At 41.3% G+C, this 16,158-nt stretch overlaps 1 protein-coding gene across 7 annotated transcripts in view; it reads left to right on the top strand.

Moving 5' to 3' along the window:
- TTC6 (tetratricopeptide repeat domain 6) overlaps positions 1-6,577 on the top strand; it is a 167,841-nt gene extending 161,264 nt beyond the window's left edge. For 6 of the 7 annotated variants that reach the window (XR_008848971.1, XR_008848972.1, XR_008848969.1 and 3 more), the window contains one exon: positions 6,357-6,503. The gene's annotated coding sequence lies outside the window, so the exon portion shown is untranslated. Of the gene's footprint in view, positions 1-6,356 lie in introns of all 7 variants that reach the window. The other variant, XR_008848967.1, reaches the window with a different exon arrangement.
- The last annotated feature ends 9,581 nt before the right edge of the window (positions 6,578-16,158 follow it).

Raw genomic sequence — 16,158 nt, 5'->3', positions numbered from 1 at the left:
CCAAAGGATAGGGGATAGAGTGTCTGATTGCGGGGGTCCTGCCGCTAGGGACCCCCACTATCTTGCATGTAGCACCCACCTCTGGGAGCTGCACGCAGCGCTGCAGCCTCGGACTCTGCCGGGTCATGAGTAAGGGGCCGGAGTATCGTGACGTCACAACTATGCCCATGTGTGACATCACACCCCGCCCCCGCAATGCAAGTCTATGGGAGGGGATAAGATGTCTTGGGGCCGGAGTACCACTTTAAAAGCCTGTATCACATCAAAAGCAAACAGATGCAAAAAAAAAAGTATAATTTGCATAAATGGTTGGACAGCGACCACAAGTGACCAACAGAAGGTCTGATGAAGCGTGATTAATCATATGAAATGTCTGTAGTTTTTAGGATTGTCCATCACTGTTTATTATATGTGAAATGGAATAATGGAATCATATATTGCATGACCGGTCGGTGAGTGCTCTTCATTTTCTACATTTCCACATTGGACTTTGCTACTTGTTACAGAGCACCACAATTTACTGGTTCCCTCTGGTTTAGACAGTAACCAGGAGAAGTAAAGCAGCTGTATCCAAACAGTGTCGGTTGCTGTATCTTTCTAGTGCATTGATGATATATGAAATCTTGGCCCTGGTTAGTCTAGTATTGATGACCAAGCCTTTTTATTAAGTTGCCCACATCAGTTAATTTTCCAAATTCAATGTGGATTTAAACTAAAACTGATACATAGAAAACTTGTATACTTGATTTATGTTGCACTCCAGGGTTATTTGTCAAATTTTTATACAGGGGAGCCTAAATTGTGAAAGAGCAGATGTGTTCTCTAAAGTGGACATTCGGTGTATGCTATAATGCGATACAATATAGAGTCTGTACAAATAATACTTAACATTATGAAGATTAAACATAACCTATTTACTATTGCAGAGAACAGTTGATCTGCATATTAGCAATGTAAGAGGATAATGAACAAAATGAGTGCAACATGTGATATCCATTGTTTCATTTTTAGTCCATAGACCCTTTAACTTCAAGTTAAGAATGCAATTGCAAAAATACATTTTTATTTGTTATGATGGGAAAAATGCTGCTTTAGTGTCAAAAACAACATTTCATAATAGAGCGGCAGCAAATGGATTTTTTGGGGAATTTATCATCCGTGGTGGAAGCTTTTTCTTTTCTATATGTAGTAAAATTTTTGCGCAGTGAATTATTTTGCGTCTTATTTGTGCGTCTTTTTTGAAAGAGCAAAAAGCAAGTAGTCTATTTTTTGTGTATTGTGGAATGCATTTTGCAGTGGATACTAATTTATCATGTGTGTTTTTTTTTGTTTAGATGCATTTTTTTGCACAAATGCACAAATGTTTTTTTTACGGAATAATACACCATCAAAAGGACACGTGGGAAAGTGTTCTACCGGGGGATGCAGGAGCCATCCCACAACACTGCTAAACTACAACTACTCCCATCATGGGCCTGAGTCTGTCCCATGATGGGAGTAGTTGTAGTACCGCAGCACTGAGGGACGGCACTTGCACATCCCCCAACTGCGGGACTATTTTGGCACTGTTAGGACTACTACCGTCATAAACAGACTGCCCATGATGGGAGTTATAGTACAGGGACTGAGGGGCAGATCGCACCGGGTCATTCTCCAGAGACCTGCTGCGATCCGCAGGGATTATGAATTGTGACAGCATATACAGCATTCCCCACCACCGGGAGACAGGAGCTCTGATTGGTGAAAAGCTATTCACCTAGCAGAGGGACGCATTTCATATTCCCCTGCCGAAGGGAGCTCTGATCAGAGCTCTTGTCTCCCAGTGGCAGGGATTATGAAATGTGATATACAGGAGCCGGCGGAGAGCACAGTGGAGCCGCACGTGCCCACGTTAAGTTAAAAAAATGCAGATTACAGTGGGTCTCTGGAGAATGACCTGCAGTGATCTGCCCTTCAGCCCCTGGACCATAACTCCTATCATGTACAGAGTTTGTCCATGATGGGAGTAGTAGTCCTAATTGTCCCAAAAGAGGCCCGCAGCTGGGGGATGTGCAAGTGCCGTCCCTCAGTGCTGCAGTACTACAACTACTCTTGCCAATCCCCTGGCTGCGGGACTCTTTTGGTACAATTAACACTACTGCTCCCATCATGGATAGACTCTGTCCATGATGGGAGTTATGGTCCAGGGGCTGAAGGGCAGATCGCAGCAGGTCATTCTCCAGAGACCTGCTGCGATTTATATTTATTAACTGTACAAGCGGGTGGCACATGCGGCTCCACTGCGCTCCCCACCGACTCCTGTATACAGCTGTCACATTTCATAATCCCTGCTGCGGGGAGACGGGAGCTCTGATTGGTGAATAGCATTTGACCAATCAGAGCTCCCCTGTCCCGGCGGCGGGGATTATGAAATGTGACAGCGTATACAGTATTCCCTGCCTGGAGCCGCCAGCATTTTAACTCAATATATGTGGATCGCAGCCGGTCTATGTAGAATGACCCTCTGCGATCTACCCCTCAGCCCCTGGACTATAACTCCCATCCTGGACGGCGTCTGCAGGGTGCCCAAACTTTTGCAGACGCCATTTTTTTGCTTTCTGTTATTGTGAAAGTGTAAATGATGGAAATAAAATCTAACTTTTGTTGACATATTATAAGAATGTCTAATCTGTAATTTGATGCCTTTTAGAGATTTTTCCATCTTTCCTTGGCTTCTTTATGCACATTAATACAAATTTTTACCTGGGGTGCCCAAACTTTTGATCCCCACTGTAAATGTAAGGTAATGCACATGGGGTAGAAAAATCTGGGCTGGAATTATGTATTAAAGGGGAGAACACTTGGGGTGACTGATGTGGAAAAGGACTTAGGAATCTTAGTTAACAGTAAATTTAGCTGTAGTGACCAGGGTCGGGCAGCTGCTGCCAAGGCAAATAAAATCAGGGGTGCATCAATAGAGGCATAGATGCCCACGACAAGGAAATAATTCTACTGCTGTACAAATCACTAGTCAGACCACACATACTGGGCACTACAGACCATACTGGGCACCAGTGTACAAGAAAGATATAGTGGAGCTGGAGAGGGTTCAAAGACGGGCAACCAGGGTAATACAGGGAATGGGAGGACTACAGTACCCAGAAATATTATCAGAATTAGGGTTATTTAGTTTAGAAAAAAGAAGGCTTAGGGGCGACCTAATAACTATGTATAAATATATCAGGAGACAGTACAGAGATCTCTTCCATGATCTATTTATACCCAGGACTGTATCTATAACAAGGGGGCATTCTCTACGTCTTGAGGAAAGAAGGTTTCTACACCAGCACAGACGTGGGGGTTCTTTACTGTAAGAGCAGTGAGACTGTGAAATTCTCTGCCAGAGGAGGTGGTCATGGTGAACGCTGTAAAATAATTTAAAAGAGGTCTGGATACATTTTTGGAGAATAATAACATTACAGGTTATGGATTCTAGATCTATATGGACAGAAGGTTGATCCAGGGATCTATTCGGATGCCATATTTGGAGTCGGGAATACATTTTTACCTCGAGAATTGTTTTTTTTTTTTTGCATTCCCCTGGATCAACTCAGTTGGGACTAATTAGGGTTATAGGTTGAACTTGATGGACTCTTGATGGACTTTTTTCAACCTTATGAACTATGTTACTAAATAACGCCAGCCTGTTACCGCATAGGCCCAGGAGCACCATTTTTGACACTCTGGGCCTGTTGGTATCGGCTCTTCCCGGCACCCCTGTGACAGTGGGTACCGGGGTAATAGTTGGGGGTAAGCGCTAGCTGTTTTTGCGCTAAGCATTTGCATAGTAATGGATTCCGTCTATAAATGCGGCTTCCACTTCTAAGCCTGAAAATTCAATTATAAAAAACACATTGTAAAAAACAATTTTATAAAAAAAAAAATACTCCCCCACAGGCCTCAATAATCCTATTATTGACATAAAAAAAACTCTGGTCATCGTCGCAATCCACCGAATCTGACGTAGTTCTCCTCATTCACGTTTCTGGGGAGTGCACCCATACTGCAGTGTGTTCCTAAACAGGGAGATTCCAATTGTTGACGTGTGCCTACTGTATCCTGTATATAAAGTCATCTATAGACGGTTGTATATACAGGATAGCGCCCAAAGACTTAACCCAGAGTTGCTCAGCAGCAGCGTGGGTTAACACTTTCCTTGCTGGGCTCCTGTATAGTATACATGGGTAAACTACAGCCAGTGGAGGTAAGTAGTGATGCTCTGCACCCTGTATACGTATATGCTATACATCACACCTTACCTCCTTACATTCCGTGGGCCGGGCGCTCTGCATCTGGCTCATGGAGTGGTACCCTGAAGGCAGTGAAAAAATTGCCACAGGGTACAAAAATGACTGTTTCCACACACCAGCAAAAACGCAAGAAAAACTGACAAAACGAAGAAAAAAGCTGTGACAGTTTTTCTGGCGTTTTTGCAGGTGGACAAAAAACCTCAAGGAATCTGAGCCTCAAAGCATTAGAACAAAATCCCTGTGTCCACTTTTCCTGTGAGGTGCAGCTCAGGTGTACAAATAGAACTGATTTAGAACTTTGCTCAAAATTTATCATGTGCCTTGCACAAGTATGGTAAATTTGGTGCAATTGAACCAAATTTAGACCAACCAAAATGATTTACAAAAAACTTCTACCTACACCAACATTGATAAATTTCCCCCTTTGAGACTACTTTTTGCACAATAAAATCACATCAAAATCCATGAGATCCACTTTGACATTGGTTTTAGAACATTTTATGGTTACAGAAGATATGAAAAACACTAAAAGTTATAAACAAAGTTGTCTTGGAAGTACACTGTTCAATAGTTTTTCTATACTTAAAGTATTTTATTTCAGGTGAATACAGGTTTCTTAGAAAATAATATGCAAAGCAATGCAGCAAAACATAAGAGACTAGATCACAGGAAAAAAAAAGAATTTGGTTAATGGAGTTTAACAGTTTAAACAGACCTTCTTTTTTTTGGCCCAAAGAAAGTACAACTCTAGTCTATGGGCTGTGTCTGGCATTGCAACTAAACCTTATTAAATTGCAATTCCAGTGGAACTGTTAAAGGAGAACTCCAGCAAAAGTTAACTCATCAGCTAGGGGATAAGTAGCTGACCCGGGAAGGGACTCCCGCTCTCTCAGTGAGGAGCACATGTCATCTACCAGTAGACAGCATGTGCTCCATTTATTTCTATGGGAGCGTCGATAATGCCCAAGTGCTGTACTCAGATCTTTTCGGCGCTTCCATAGAATTGATTGGAGCGCATGCCGTCTGCTGCACTCATTCCTCACTGAGCACCAGGTCCCATCCCGGAGATTGCAAGTGGTTCCAGTGGTCGAACCCCACGCAATCAGCTACTTATACCCTATCTTGTGGATAGGGGATATGTTAATTTTTGCTTAGGGGATAAGTTATAGATTGCGGGTTGTCTGACCACTGGGACCCCCGCAATCTCCTGAATTGGGCCCCGGAAGTCTGCTGGAAGAGGGCATGCCGACTCCAGCATGGAGCTTCGGCCAATACGCCCCCTCCATGTATCCCGTTTAGGATATCTTTTCCTTTGTATAGGGGATAAGTTATTTTTCACTGCACTAGTCCTTTAAGATCCCCATACACATTAGAGAACTGTCACAAGGCTGCTGAATTCAATTCTCCCCCAACAGATTATGTCTAGAGAGAGAAGAATCATGCATGTTAGATTATAGTTGCCCAATCGTTTTGTTTGCAGGGAGATATACCACCCCTCTCTCCACTTTATGGGATCTTCCCTCTCTCCACGGAAAACATATAAACAATTGTACAAGAGCGTTCCTGTGTATCAAGAGAGATGGCCCACCGACAACCGACAAGGGAGTATGGGCACCGACAACCTTTTTTTTAAAAATACAGTCAACAAAGGGTTGTGTAGGATTAGAAATACCTCTTTTCTCTGTGGAAAAACAGCACCAAACCTGTCCACAGGCTGTGACTGGTATTGATAGTCAACCCTATTTAAGTGAATAGAGCTAAGTTGTAATGAGGCACAGACATAACCTGTAGGCAATTGTGGTAGTGTGTTTTGAAGAAGGCACCTTTTTAGTTTTTCTTCTATCTGTCTATTTACCCACACACACCAGTAGATGCCTCATGTGTAATTCTATCTTCATACACTAAGATCCTGTATCTTAGATGAAATAAACAGATTAAATGTATAAACGCAGTAGCTGCATTTACTGTACAGGGCTACTGAAAATATAAGCAGCACTAAGTAAACCAATTTTTAGTAATAGCACAATAAACCTGTAAATTTAATTTATATTTTGTTTGTTTTTACAGGCTGGAGCACCAAAGGTGATATCAGCACCTAATGTCCGATTGTCACGGCAGCCAGATATTTATGACTTGTAGAATATAAGCTCTGACAGCTTGTGCAAACAATACCCAGGAGAGAAAGGGTTAATCATTTAGCCAGCTGGCTAACAACCGAGATAAACCGACTTAGCAACAGTTTGACAGGGTAACCTTTCATATTTAAGCCTAGATAAAACACAGTTGCAGTTATTAAACAAAAACATTTAATATATTTAGCACATTCTTATTTTTATGGTGACAGATCTCATCAGAAGAACTGTGTGACAACCTCGTTGTAATACCTTGGAATACATAAATTATTTAAAGTGTTACTATCATTTTACAAACTGCTGAAATGTTACAGGGACATGTCAAACGTTTTGATTAGTCGAGGACTCAGTGCCGAGATCCCCACTGTTCTCTAGATATAGCTGGGTGAAGTGCGTGGCAGCAGCGTGCGAGTGAAGAGTGCTGCTACCTTGTACTTCAAATGGCTATATCTAGAGAAAAGTACTGTATCATTATACAAGGAGTATTGGTCCATATACTATTTTGGGGCAAGTGGAAGTTTTAAATGGGGAATAACCCCCTTACGTAAAAGCAGATTTGTTCTGGTGGTCTCAGTCCATCAACATATCACATGGTCTGTGTTACATTTGTGGCTTTAAGAATGTCAATGAATAAATTAACATGCACTGAATTACAATATTAAATGTAAATAGTACGTATAATTTTGGTCTAACAAGTGGAAGAAAAATACACAAACCTGTATAATATTAATTGTCAAATGACTTGGCAGTCTATACAAACAGTTTTAGAGATAAAAATTTACAATAAGTAAGAAAATATCAAAACAACACATAGAATATGGTAAGAAACACAAGACAAAACATTACAAGAATAAGACAGAGCAATTAAATTTCAACTTACAGGGCCTGTATGAGAGTTCAAGTATCCTTTTTAGCCCATACAGGACACGTTTGCACTTCAATCAGCAGGCAAACAACAGTACTTTATGCAAGTCCGGACCCTCGCCAGCTTTATTAGATAGGTTGCAGGATAAATAAAAACATAACACAGGAACAAACAAAACCCTATATGGTCCAGTCACTGACTACACAATCCAGCATGCCCTGTCTATCAACTGGTGGGCTTTTCTTGGCCAGTTAAACTTATGCCTCCTGCAACCTTCTACTCACTCTTTACACACAGCGTTTGCAACGTCTTGCTGTGTGTCTCGTCCACACTTCACTGTTGGGGCCACTCACAGCTCGGGCTGTGTGTTCCTCACCGGGACCCCTGCCTCCCCCCCCCACAGTCACCTTGCTGTCTTCTGGGGAGAGGCCAGACTACTCTGTTTGACTTCCTTTTAAACACACTTCCCCTTTCTGCTACCTAATTTATTAGGCCACAGGTGGAGGTTCCTCCAGGGTTAGCTAGGGAAATACACCCTTCCCTTGCCACAGTGTCACAGGGGTTATCCACCATAAGGTGATTTTAGTTTCCTGTTGTAGTTTGGTCTCTTAAACTACACATCCCATAGTTCCATGCTGTGAAGTTACATTCCCTCTCTCTCACATCAGCCACCCCACCCATTGTAGCACAAATAAGCTCAAAAGATCAGTGTTTTAGAATCAGGGTGTCTACAGCTGTTGCTAAATTATCAGTCTGGCGCTCCATCTATTGAAGCAGGACTGGTTCCCTTTGCAGAACTGACTAGTGATGTCACGTCTTGACGCACTGCAACCTGGGAAATCCTGTGACATGAGTAATTTTGTATTGTGTTAAAAATAAATATCGGGGCGAAAATCATATAAGAATTGCGAGACCACCATCACACACAGGTACAGACACTATATTATGAACTACACTAACTTTACAGCCCCTGTAGCATAGTCAAATAAATAGAAAAATCCTGGAATACCCCTTTAAGAACAGCATGAACACTAAAAATATGTTCCTGGAAAACCCCTTCAAGCTGTTGGGCCCCAATCTGTAATTAGGCCCCAATCCTCCTTTTATAATACTGATGAAAAAAACAGCTACTGCTTCTATACTGCATCCTTCATCCTAACCCCATTTCAAAAACAAAAAAATGCACAGCCCTAGGCACATCTCTAGTTTGTAAATCAGTGGATCTTATCTCTGGTGTTATAAGCTTCTCACAGTTATGGTTAAAAATGTATGCCTGCATTTTATTAATGTGTAATGAAGAACAAACTGAGATGGCAGCAGGATGGTATCAGGAGAAATCATGTATTAATAAACAGCAGATGATTACAGCAAATTAATTTACCAAGGTGCATCACATCTAGGAAGACATTAAAATGTTCCTGTATTGTATTATTCATAGAATATGTTACGCAGGATACATATTATACATGCTGTAGCTAAGGGTTATGGGCTGTTTGTTACTGTCTAACTACTCTGTGTGGTCTTGGATGTCCCCCTCTTTCAGAGTTTTATGAATTTTACTATTTGATTAACTATGTGCACTCTTCCCTGAATGGTGAAATGGGTAAAAATTGTCTTTAAAAATTGGATGTGAATGCTAGGCTGAGGGGTTGTGTGTCAAAGTCATAGGTGTGTAAATATGAGGCTGAGGGTTGGGTGGGAACAAAGGGCTACAGCAACGCAACAACAAAAAAAAATTGTTGGGCTTCCATGTATTCAAAATTTTCACAAAGGTTCCTTAACAAATTGTTAACCTCTCAGACTAGTAAAAGTGTGTCGCTGGTCTTCCTCTTGAAGGCCTTGGACAAAAGAGGTCCCCCAGGCAAGGGCAAAGATTGTACATGTACACTGTGTGGTTACTGAAGATTCCCAAAGAAACTGAGCTTGGTCCCATGTGTCCCAGGGGGGGCCTTGGCAACTAGTTACTTGCTGCACATTTTCTGTTTTTCTTGCTTGTGCTTTAGACTACTTATTTCCTATCCTATACTCCATATAGAACTCAATACCAAATTTTCACAGCTTAAATAATGTTTAATTGTATACTACTTCCCTTGCTACTAGGTTCTATCTTTTATTACCTCACTGGGTAGAGCCTATGTGATATAGCAATACAAAATATAGTGAAATAACCTATTCTTATTAATTATCACAGGAAAAGTTAAATGCATGTCGCATTATGTAACTATTAACGTTTGGTCAATGTGTGACAATTTGACCTAAGCAAATAAAGAATCATGATTCACCTGTAGGCTGTCACACACCAGTCACTGCATTTGATCTATGCAGTTTTACTTTAAAAAAATGAAATTGGCCTATAAAAATAGCCAAATGATGTGCAAGCCTGATATCCGATTAGGGTGCCCCTCATTTTACATAAATATAATTCACAAGAGACAATTATTCAGATATGGGCCTATGAGTATATGTACATAAAATTTTGGGTAGGGATAATTGAAGTAAATACAGAAGCTCCTGCGCTCGCTTCATAGACAGAATGCATCTCAGGATGTCAGTGTATGTTCTGGGGCATTAAAGAGGTACTCCGCTGCTCAGTGTTTGGAACAAACTGTTCTAAATGCTGGAGCCGATGCCGGGAGCTCTTGAAGTCATAGCCTCACCCCTCATGATGTCACACCCCGCCCCCTCAATTCAAGTCTATGGGAGGGGGCATGACGGCCGTCCCATAGACTTGCATTGAGGGGGCAGTGCTATGGCATCACAAGCTCTCAGCACCTGCTCCAGCGTTCGGAACAGTTTGTTTCAAACGCTGAGCAGCAGAGTACCCCTTTAAGTACCAGGTCACAGAGATTGTTTTTAAGGCTTTAATGTGGTCAATGTGCAGGTCAATGTCTAAGTGCTCTGTTTTTCAGCTCTAGCAGAACTGGCACTTTGTTGAGGGCAAAGTAGTGCCACAGTGGTTTGGACATACATAAACCACACATTATGATGGCAAAACCTGGACATACTAGCCTAATACATATACATTTTTTGTTAAACATAGCTAAACCCTTGCATAAGAGGTGTTTTTTATTATCAGAGAGCAAAGCACTACTTCCATACTGTTTATATAGATGTTTTGGTGGAGGAAGTTTAGCAATATGTGCATGACTTCAATAACACTGTGTATGCACTGAACCTGTTCATACAGATAGAAAAGGAACAAAGTGTTTTGCACTGGTTCAGAATGAAAATAAGAAAAGCCACGATGGAACGATGTGTATTATGATGTGTGTTAGGACAGCTGAACTGTCCCTGCAGTTCCAGGTGTTATGTGAGAGTCCACAAAGTACCATCACCTAGAATAGGAAGTCATTAGCCTAACTGCACAATGCTGAGCTCAACAAACCTGATAAGATGTACTGTGCTCCGTGTTTACCCAGTTTGCCGATGTCCCCACACGCACTGATCAGCAAAGAAAATCATCAACAGAGACAGATTAGGGAATATAAAATGTAAATCTTACCAGCTTGACAAAAAGCAGTAGGAAGTAAGTCAGTGGGGAAGGAATAGTGATGTGATAGCAGTAACCATTGTATGGTGATAAGGAGATTAATGGACAGTCCTGTTGCTACAGTTCACTACTCAGTGGTCTACTATAATGCAGGAAATCTACACCATCATCAATTATTTTACTTACTATTTATAAAAAGATTATCTGGAATGTTTAACTTCTAACAATATGTTGCTTCATTATACAAAAGGACCTGTATACTGTTAACGTGGTTATGTAGTAGAGATGTGGATTTTCTAAGCTGTAATCTGCTTGGCACTGGCTAGACTGGGGTGTAGAGTTTACAGATCCCCTGGGCTTTGGTATGAGTTTTGCCGTAGGAAGATGCCCAGGTTGTAATCCCCATAGAGTCAAGGTTAACAGCAGTAGCAATGATTCAGCAGTCATAAATAGAGCTTAGGTTGTCACCAGGAGAGCAGTCAAGGTATAACTAGATGAAGGACAAGACAACAGCGTAGTCAGGAATTGAGCCAAGGGACAGAGCCAGGAGTAGAGGAAAAGGCTTAGGCTGACCATATAGCATTGGCAGAGCAGGGAGAAGCTACTGGGGTCCAGTCCAATGACCCAGAGTCCAGTTCCTTGCTGACTTTATGACCACACACACCACTTTATTTAGGCTTTTTCAACTTCTTTGGTAAACACCTAAAGGGCTTACACAGGTTTAGAAAAAACATAGCCACTGTTTTCCAGAATATGCACCACTCTTGTCCTCAGTTTGTGAGCATTGCAGCTCAGTTTTATTGAAGTGAAAGGAGCCATATTGTAATATTTTGCATAACCTGGGGAAAGGTGATGCACAGGCTATGGAAGGAAGCAGCTACATTTTTTTTTGTTTTGTTTTTTAATCCTACATAACCCCTTTAGCAATACTAATAGTGACCTGTATGTCACAGAGGATTAAGAGCTCATAAATCTACATTCAGTATCTATAGGGTTCCATGTAAATCTATTATCATAATATCACCCTAAAGAATCTAGGGTTCATGCCAAGGTGTTGTTTATTCCTAGAGTCCAATAAAAGTATTTTTTATAAGTCTTCAATAATATTTATTGCTTGCTATAAAGGATGTTTCATATAAATACAATTATAAGTATACTATCAACACACCATTGATGATGTATTTGCAGACTACATCAACTGTTAACACAAGACTAACAATGATTAAGATCGTTCTACTGCCCCCATCATTTGCAAACTATCTGATAATAGCGGCAATATCATTATCAACCAAGATGATTACTCAATAACAAAGAAACATAGTGAGGAACCCTAGTGAGCTGTATGTGACATAACTAATAAGAAAGAAGGGTGGGGGTGACATTAGAAATATTTTAATCATTGTGAGTGTTAATAGATAATACAGTCTGCAGATATAACATCACCATTGTGTTAATAGAGTGCTTAGTGTAAGAGCTATTAGCTCTGATTGCAGTAGAGAAATGACTGTAGTTAGCAAGCAGTCGTTGTGTTGGCAACCAAGAACAATATATTAAACATTATGTAGAGTGAACAATACATACCATTTGGGACTTATTAGGCTATGTTCAAATATATATGTTTTTTTCTTTTCATCTGCTCTGCCTGGAAGGAGAGGAATGTAAAAGCAGAGCAGGCTTGAATAGTTAGAGCCATGCTCCTGCAGAATTTTTGTCATGCATTTTGGCCTATAATAATTTACGTTTAGGCACAATAGACATTAATTGCATAGGGAAACCAGGATGCGGATTGGCCCTATTGTTTCCTGATTTCTCATGGATTTCTCCAAGGGTACAGTTTCAGCCTGCATGGCATTTTGATGTTTCTTTCATTCCATTGGGTCTTTTAATAAATCTAAGATCTATCACTGTACCAAGTCGCCAAGGAATTACTCATCGCTCTGATATTACATTTACATTGATTTATTTGATTACTCATAGTAATTTATTTTTTCAGAACCATGTTATTGTTTATTAACTTCATCATATCCAAGCCTACTGTGTTTTCTTTTCATGAAAATGGCTAAATGTCCATTGGCTATTAAAGGGGTACTCCAGTGCCAGAAACTGGTGCCAGAAAGTTAAACAGATTTGTAAATTACTTTTATTAAAAAATCTTAATCCTTCCAGTACTTATTAGCTGCTGAATACTACAGAGGAAATTCTTTTTTTTTTGGAAAGCGGAAAACTGAGCTCTCTGCTGAATCACGAGCACAGTGCTCTCTGCTGACATCTCTGTCCATTTTAAGAACTGTCCAGAGCAGCATATTTTTGCTATGTGGATTTTCTTCTACTCTGGACAGTTCCTAAAATGGACAGAAATGTCAGCAGAGAGCACTGTGCTCATGATGTCAGCAGAGAGGACTGTGTTCCAAAAAGAATATAATTTCCTCTGTAGTATTTAGCAGCTAATAAGTACTGGAAGGATTAAGATTTTTTAATAGAAGTAATTTATAAATCCGTTTAACTTTCTGGCACCAGTTGATTTAAAAAAAAAAAAATTTCTGCCGGAGTACGCCTTTAAGTAATGATCACCATCTCCCCTGGTCCTTGACCAGACATACAACCCATATGTTAAAAATCTGTAGGAAAATTTGTTATTAGAATGGTTCTGCACAAAAGTTCCAGCATCATCCCCTTGTCTAATGCAGATTGGTAATTCATCACTAAAGTTTTGTCACAAACATTGACAACTGTATCCAGCCATTTATTTTTTCATTTGTTTTGTAATACCATACACCACTATATTTAGAGTTTTCCAACTGCTTTGGTTAACATTTAGGGTGTTCCCTAGGATTAGAAAGAATATGACTGCTTTGTTCCAGTAACAGCACCACTGTTTTCCTCAGTTTGTGAGAGGTATTGCAACTCAGTTTCATTGAAGTGAGAGGAGCCTAATTGTAATACCATACACTGTACAAACAGAGGACAGGTGTGGCATGTTCTTTTCAAGGAAGCAGCTATATTTTTGTTATCATGGATAACTCATTTAGCCACATACAGGTGATACTTGAAATATTAGAATATCATGCAAAAGTTAATTTATTTCAGTAATGCATCTTAAAAGATGAAACTAATATATGAGAGAGACTCAATACATGCAAAGCAAGATAGTTCCAGCCGTGATTTGTCATAATTGTGAAGATTACGGCTTACAGCTCATGAAAACCCCACATGCGCAATCTTAGAAAATTAGAATAATGTTAAAAGGTGCAATATTCCAGGCTCAAAGTGTCCCACTCTAATCAGTTAATTAAGCCATTACCCCTGCAAAGGGTTCCTGAGCCTGTAAATGGCCTCCCAGTCAGGTTCATTGGCAATCACAATCATGGGAAAGACTGCTGACAGTTGTGCAGAAATCCATCATTGGCACCCTCCATAAGGAGGAAAAACCTCTAAAGGTAATTGCAAATGAAGTTATCTGGACGTGAAAAGTGTGGAAGGAAAATGTGCACAAGCAGCAGAGATGACCGCAGCCTGGAGAGAATTGTCAGGAAAAGGACATTCAAAAGTGTTGGGGACTTTCACAAGGAGTGGACTGAGGCTGGAGTTAGTGCATCAAGAGCCACCACACACACGGATCCTGGACATGGGCTTCAAATGTCTTATTCCTCTTGTCAAGACGCTACTGAACAACAAACAACGTCAGAAGCATCTTACCTGAGCTAAAGAAAAACAGATCTGGTCTGTTGTTCAGTGGTCCAAAGTCTTCTTTTCTGATGAGAGCAAGTTTTGCAGAGTATGGAGGAAGACTGGAGAGGCATACACTGCAAGATGCTTGAAATCCAGTGTGAAGTTTCCACAGTCCTTGTTGATTTTGAGAGCCATGTCATCTGATGGTGTTGGTCACTGTGCTTCACTAAGTCCAGGGTCAACGCATCCATCTACCAGGAGATTTTGGGGCACTTCATGCTTCCTTCCGCAGACAAGCTTTTTGGGGATGCTGACTTTATTTTTCAGCAGGACTTGGCACCTGCCGACACTGCCAAAAGCACCAAAACCTGGTTCAATGACCATGGGATTACTGTGCTTGATTGGCCAGCAAAATCGCCTGACCTGAACCCCATAGAGAATCTATGGGGCATTGCCAAGAAAAAGATGAGAGACATGAGACCAAACAATGCAGAAGATGTGAAGGCTGCTATTGAAGCATCCTGGTCTTCCATAACCCCTCAGCAGTGCCACAGGCTGATTGCTTCCACGCCACGCCGCATTACATAGAAGCATAGAATGTGTCGGCAGATAAGAACCATTAGGCCAATCTAGTCTGCCCAATAATCTGAAGCCTATCAATAGTCCCTGGCCCTATCTTATATGAAGGATAGCCTTATGCTTAATCCATGCATGTTTAAACTCCATCACTGTATTTGCAGCGACCACTTCTGCAGGAAGGCTATTCCATACATCCACTACTCTCTCAGTAAAGTAATACTTCCTGATATTACTGCGGAAACCTTTGCCCCTCTAATTTAAAACTATGTCTTCTTGTGGTAGTTTTTCTTCTTTTAAATATGCTCTCCTCCTTTACCGTGTTGATTCTCTTTATGTATTTAAAAGTCTCTATCATATCCCCTCTGTCTCTTCTTTCTTCCAAGCTATACATGTTAAGGTCCTTTAACCTTTCCTGGTAAGTTTTATCCTGCAATCCATGTACTAGTTAAGTAGCTCTTCCCTGAACTCTCTGTAGAGTATTTATATCCTTCTGGAGATCCGGCCTCCAGTACTGCGCACAGTACTCCAAGTGAGGTCTCACCAGTGTTCTATACATCGTCATAAGCACTTCTCACTTTCTACTGCTTATACCTCTCCCTATACATCCAAGCATTCTGCTAGTGTTTCCTGCTGCTCTATTACATTGTCTTCCTACCTTTAAGTCTTCTGAAATAATTACTCCTAAATCCCTTTCCTCAGATACTGAGGTCAGGACTGTGTCAAATATTCTATATTCTGCCCGAGGGTTTTTACGCCCCAGGTGCATTATCTTGCACTTATCCACATTAAAGGAGTAGTCCAGTTGTGAACAACTTATCCCCTATCTTAAGGATAGGGGATAAGTTGCAGATCACAGGGGGTCCGACCGCTGGGCCCCCCGCAATCTCCTGTACGGGGCCCGACAGCCCGCGGGAAGGGGGCGTGTCGACCTCCGCACAAAGCAGCGGCCGACACGCCCCCTCAATACAACTCTATGGCAGAGGGGGCGTGTCGGCTGCTGCTTCGTGCGGTGGTCAACACCCGCTATCTGGCTGGAGAGCCTGGCCCCCGTACAGAGAGATCGCAGGGGGCCCCAGAGGTCGGACCCCCCGCAATCTCAAACTTATCCCCTTATCCTTAGGACAGGGGATAAGT

Source organism: Hyla sarda, chromosome 11, assembly GCF_029499605.1.
Source record: "Hyla sarda isolate aHylSar1 chromosome 11, aHylSar1.hap1, whole genome shotgun sequence".
Taxonomy (NCBI): domain Eukaryota; kingdom Metazoa; phylum Chordata; class Amphibia; order Anura; family Hylidae; genus Hyla; species Hyla sarda.
This window is presented reverse-complemented; position numbering and strand designations above follow the sequence as displayed.